Here is a 6000-nt window from a genome sequence, read left to right as displayed (position 1 = left end):
TATGGCTGCCAGGTGAATAAGGCGAATCGGCCTGGCTTGTATTATAACAGACCTACTATTATAATTTTACAGACTCTCAGTGTGTGAGGTCTAGCTGTGTGTGTGTGTGTGTGTGTGTGTGTGTGTGTGTGTATGTGTCTTACTGCAGTGTGGATTGTGTGGTGATGTAGCTTTCCCTCAGGAGCCCCTTAGAGTGATATAAGAATGATGAGAAATGTAAGTTGTTGTATCATAGAGCAGCGCCCCCATTGAGAGGTGAACACCTCTGTCTCAGACTGACCTCCTCAGTGTACAACTGACCCCACCTCTATACTCCCATCCATCCTTATGATGGATAACTGACCTTATCCAGTGATAGCAATAATACCTTCTCCTCCTCCACCACAAAGTACTATTTCTCATCTGTCTCTTTGCCCTTTGGCTCCAGTTTCATAAATGTTGATATTTCATTAAGAAACTGAGCAGACTGGGAACAGAGCAGAGAGACTGAAAGAAAGAGAGAGAGCGATAGAGACAGAGAGAGAAAGAGAGAGAGAGAGAGAGTGGGAGGGGGAGGTGCAGACTGGACTTGTCTGGGCACTGGCTGTGTTCCTGGGTTCAGTGTCTGGTTGAACTCATGTTTTCTCCCGTTTGAGCTCTCATCCTGGATCTTGTGGTGGTGTGTGTGTGTGTGTGTGTGTGTGTGTGTGTGTGTTTGGTGTAGATGTATGTAGATGTATTTGAACATCATTGTTGCCGTGTGGCAAGAGAGAGAGGAGGGGTGTGTTTTGGGGGCGAGGGATGAAGGAGGGGGTGTTTATGTCAATCGGAGGGAAGTTAACGACAGATCCCATCCTCCTCTGTCTCACTCCTTCTCTTCTCCTCTGTCTCCATCATCCTTTGCTCCATCCCCTTCTCCTCCTCCCCTCTATCCCCTCTGTAAAAACGCTATCTTTCTCTAGTCCTCCCTCCTTCCACCTCTCCATCTCTCCCTCCATCCTCTGTCTGACTGTTTCTGTAAAGACACGTGGGCTCCCAGCTGAACCGTGGAGGTATGTGGATGTACTGTATGTACGAATAATGTATATAGTATATAAATGTATGTAGATGAACACATATATATAGGCCAGACTGTCCTGCCAAACCTACAGCACACTGGCGTCCGCTCCGGACCCTAAAACCCCAGTCCCTAAACCCTAAACCTTGGGTTAGTCCATACTAAGTCTGTCCCAGTTAGTGGTTAGTGGGGTTAGGTTGTTGAATAATGTGCTTGGAACTACTGTGAAGAAGCTGAAGGCCTAGGAAGGTGAACCATGACATATCGCAAGGACATAAGCTGGTCCTGGGCCAGAGAAGTGGCCAACTGTTAATGCTGGCTGTGGTTTTGGGGCATATCGAAATTAGAGTGAGGAGAATGAAACTATATGAAACTATATGTGATAGCAACATTCAATAATATATTCAATAATATATTTATTTAATATAATGAGAGGAGGTGTTTATCGTGGAACAGTCAAAGAGTGAGATTGGTTTGTGTGTGACACTTTTAGATTTTAGATCTGCTCAGTCTGAAAGACAAAAAAAAGTGGGAAATTGAACTCTGTTCATTCCCACTCCTGCTGTCCTCCAGCCCTCCCCCCCACCCTGGGACCAGGTCTCATTGGCAGGACAGTGTATAATATATTTTTGTTCTGAATGTTGTCGTACCTCTGTTGTCAGTCTCTGAACCACAGCCATCTCTCACAGACAGGCTGAGTGTCACCACACAGCAGCAGCTGGTAGGACGGGGGGAGTTGGACCTACACACTGTTTTTAGGTCTTGGGGTTGGGGCCTGATGAACTGATTCTAGATTCTGAATCTAGACTTGAAGTGTGGAGACCAGTAAAGGAAGGGGGGGGTGGTTGGGTGGAGAGAGAGAGGGAAAGGGAGTGTACCAGCTAGAGGGAACTTTTACAAACTAGTGAGAGATCATCATGGTTCAAAGAGACAATCTCCTAGATATCTCGTTGTTAGACTCCTACCGAAACCAATGACTTCAGAGAACCCCAAACTGTTCTTTAATTTTTTTTATTTTTTTTATTTATTTTTTTACTTTTGGTTTTATTTCTCACTCCTTGGCTTGTCACTTGTTTTTTGTTTCTTTTACTGTGAATTTGTGCCTTTTTGTCATCTTATCTTCCAATAACACTGTATTGGAGACGTGATAAAAAAAAATGAATAAATGAATACAAATAAATGAAAGAAAAAATTGCTTTGTTCATGGGGATTTTCTATTGTCTTTCCCAGGCGCAGACTAAGCACTCCATCTCAAGGGGGATTCTTTGTGGGAAGTAGTTTTCAATTGTCATGATTACTCTCTTAATCTGACACCCTCAGGCTAACACTTCATCTTCCTCTCACACTCCTCTCTGCTGTGTGGAGGGTTCTACTGTGTGGAAGGTTCTGTTGTGTTAGATGGTTCTGCTGTGTTAGAAGGTTCTGCTGTGTTAGAAGGTTCTGTTGTGTTAGAGGGTTCTGCTGTGTTATAGGGTTCTGCTGTGTAGAGGGTTCTGCTGTGTTAGATTAGATAGATAGATAGATAGATAGATAGATGGATATACTGTACATACTGTATATATATATATATATAGTCTGATGGCTGCTGGCACAAAGGAACGTCTGAACCACTCCGTATTGCACCTGGGTGGGATGAGCCTGTGGCTGAAAGTGCTCCCCATCTGCCACAGCTCACCATCAAGGAGATGGGAGGGGTAGACTTCAGTTTGTCCCTCATCCTCCTCTCCACCACAGACTCCAGGCTGTCCAGTTGTTGCCCCACGACGAAGCCAGCCCTCCTCACCAGCTTGTTCAGCTCGTTTGACTCCCCTGACTTGATGCTGCCTCCCCAGCAGGTGACAGCAAAGAACAGTGTGCTGGCTACAACAGACTGGTAGAATATCCTCAGTAGCCTGCTACACACGTCGAAGGACCTACGCCTCCTTAGGAAGAACAGTCTGCTCTGTCCTTTCCTGTAGAGGGCCTCAGTGTTGTCAGTCCAGTCCAGTTTGTTGTTCAGCTGTACTCCCAGGAACTTGTATGAGTCCACCATCTCAACTTCCTCCCCCTTGATGGTGATGGGGGCTGGAGGCCACCTGTTCCACCACCAGTTCCTTGGTCTTGCTGAGGTTGAGTCGAAGCTGGTTCTCCTCGTCTGTCCAGATGCAGCCCACAATAGAGGAGTCGTCTGAGACCTTCTGGAGGTGGCATGCTCCAGTGCCACAGTTGTGGCTGTAGTCGTAGGTGTAGAGGGTGAACTAGAAAGGAGACAGGACTGTTCCTTGGGGGGCGCCTGTGTTGCTAATCACTACGTCGGACAGGCAGCCCTGCAGATGGACATACTGTACCATACCTGCCAGTGAGGTAGTCTGTGATCCAGACCACCGAGTCGTGGTCTACCTGCATAGCTGGGAGCTTCTCTGCGAGCTGGAGGGGAAGGTGTTGAATGCACTGGAGAAGTCAAAGAACATGACTCACTGAACTTCCAGGTGTTAATAGGCTCTGTGGAGTAGGTAGATGATGGCATCGTCCACGCTGATTGGGGCCTGGTACGCAAACTGCAGGGGGTCCAGGAAGTCGCTCATCATGGGCCCTCAAGCGCTGCAGAACCAGTCGCTCAGGGGTGATGAGCTGCCTACTAACCTCACAGGGGAGGAGGGGGGCAGGGGTGGAGGTGTTGGGCTGCCTTCTAGCCACAGGGGTGGGGGTTTGGGGCTGTGTCAAACCTGTTAAAGAATTGGATAAGCTTGTTGGCACATTATTGACCCCCCCCCCCCCACACTCACACACACTCACACACACACACACACACACACACACACACACACACACACACAGTTGGGCCTGACGTACCTAGCCCTGTGATTCTCTTCATCCCCCCCCATACTTCCTTGGTGCTGTTCAGCTCAAGAGGGTTCTGCTGTGTTAGAGGGTTCCCTTCTCATAGCAGAACGTCTCATGGTGCACCTGCAGTTAGCCTCGCAACGCCAGACTTTCGAGATATCCGCCTCTCCGCCACCGAGCTCTAGATGAGAGCAGTGTTTAGAGGCTGACTCGTGAGTGGAGCTGAATTAGCAAACTCCCCTTTCACCCTGCTCCCTTGTTTACCTCCTCTCCTCTCCTCTCTCACCCCCTCCTGTCCTCTGCTCCCCTCCTCTACTCCACCTCCACTGCCCTCCTCATCCCTCTCCACCTGGAAGTCCCCCTTGTCTGTCCTCTCCTACCATCTATCTCCCTCCCTCTCTCCCTCCCTCTCTGTCAGTTAACTCTACCCCTCCCAGAGCATACATTCCTCTCCACAGTCAGTCAGCGTAATAGGACAGGGATTGGGGGGTGGGGACATTCCCAGCTCTAGACTCTGTACTCCACCCCCATCACTCTGTAGGCCATCACTCGTAGGTCATCACTCGTAGGTCATCACTCGTAGGTCATCACTCTGTAGGTCCAGTCGAAGTGATCAGACTTTGGATGGCCGAGAGAGATTACACTAAACCCTTCTGGGAGATGAACGGAGAGGGGTTGTTGAGGGAAAGAGTGGGGAACGGGTTTAAAATGGAGACTGATTGAGACAGACCTAACCCTGAACCTAACCCTAAACCAAACTGTGAACCTTGCCTTAAACTTACACCCGCTCAGACACTGGGTTCACTGGGATGAGGGGGACACACAACACAGAAGGACTTTCAACTTTGGACCACCAGCACCGAGTGTGACTCCTACCAGATCCCTGTGGGGTTCATGCTTGGGCCACCAGAAAGCAAACCCAGTGGGATGGAGCCCTGAGGGTTGCCTGGCAGGAATCTAGACAGTAGACACCACAATTAGTACTATCTGGTCCTGGAACTGGCAGACCTGTTAGATCTGGCCATAGAAGAGGGGTGGAACTCAGCAGAGCCTGTTTTCGGGAGCTCCACAAAGCATACAGTATAGGCAATTAATACATGACTTTATGATTGAAAGCTCATGAAATGAACTGAATACAGTTTTATAGACTATAGTGCGTTGTGTATTAAAGATGTGGAGCTGAATTCAGAAACCCTAGGTAGGCTACTACAGACTATATATGCATAATTTAGGCTAGGTCTAATAAAAACAATTGGCATAGGCTTATTAGCAAACATAAAGAAAGCATTGAAGTAAAAAGTTGTGTAACGCACGGCTCGTTGTGATCATACAATCAATAGCAGTGAAACAGAAATGTCCATTCATCGTTATGGTAATGCGTTTTCACTCGGTTCTTACCGACCGGGGATAAGGCTGATCCGGTGCGCGGGCGCTCTAAGTCCGGAGCGGCTCTTCGGATTGGCAGAAGAGTCGGAAGAACGGACTGAGCGCGTGAACAGAGTAAACACACCGAAACTCTTAGGCAGGTCTGGATTCAGCAGAGGGGACTCCCGTCGTCTGTGAGCAAGGAGGGCATTTTTTACCCGACGCCGCGGGACATAGAGCACATAGCAGCAGGTGGGCAACGCTTCAAGTACTAAACACATCGTGTTTTGTAACCTATGCATGTTCTGTCACGTTTGATGCATGTTTTGAATTGAAATATTTCAATCGGGTGGTATTTGTGACCAATTGGAGCGTGTGATGCTCTCCAGACTGACGCTTTTGGGGTGCTTGACAACTAGATGAATAAATTGTAGCCTGAGAATTAGAGCACCGACAGTATAGCCTATGTGCGAACTAGTTTATATAAACTGATCTTGAATCTACGACGCTGAAGTTAGAACCCGTTTCTCAGAACCCCTTTGGAATTATCCGGTCCACCTTAAAAAAAAAAGTTCAAATCGGGATTGAATCAAGATTAAAAGAAAACTACCCAAAATGTCACGGGTTCTATACTACACAGTGGTAGTAGACCCCCTCCCGGTCTGACTCGCGGAGTTTCACGAGATTCTGATGTTACATTTCAGAATAAAAGCCTTCTAAATTCTCAAAAACTGTTTAAATCAGGATTAAATCAGGATTAAAAGAAAACTACCCAA

This window comes from Borostomias antarcticus, assembly GCF_949987555.1.
Source record: "Borostomias antarcticus genome assembly, chromosome: 15".
NCBI lineage: Eukaryota > Metazoa > Chordata > Actinopteri > Stomiiformes > Stomiidae > Borostomias > Borostomias antarcticus.
Note: the sequence above shows the minus strand (reverse complement) of the source record.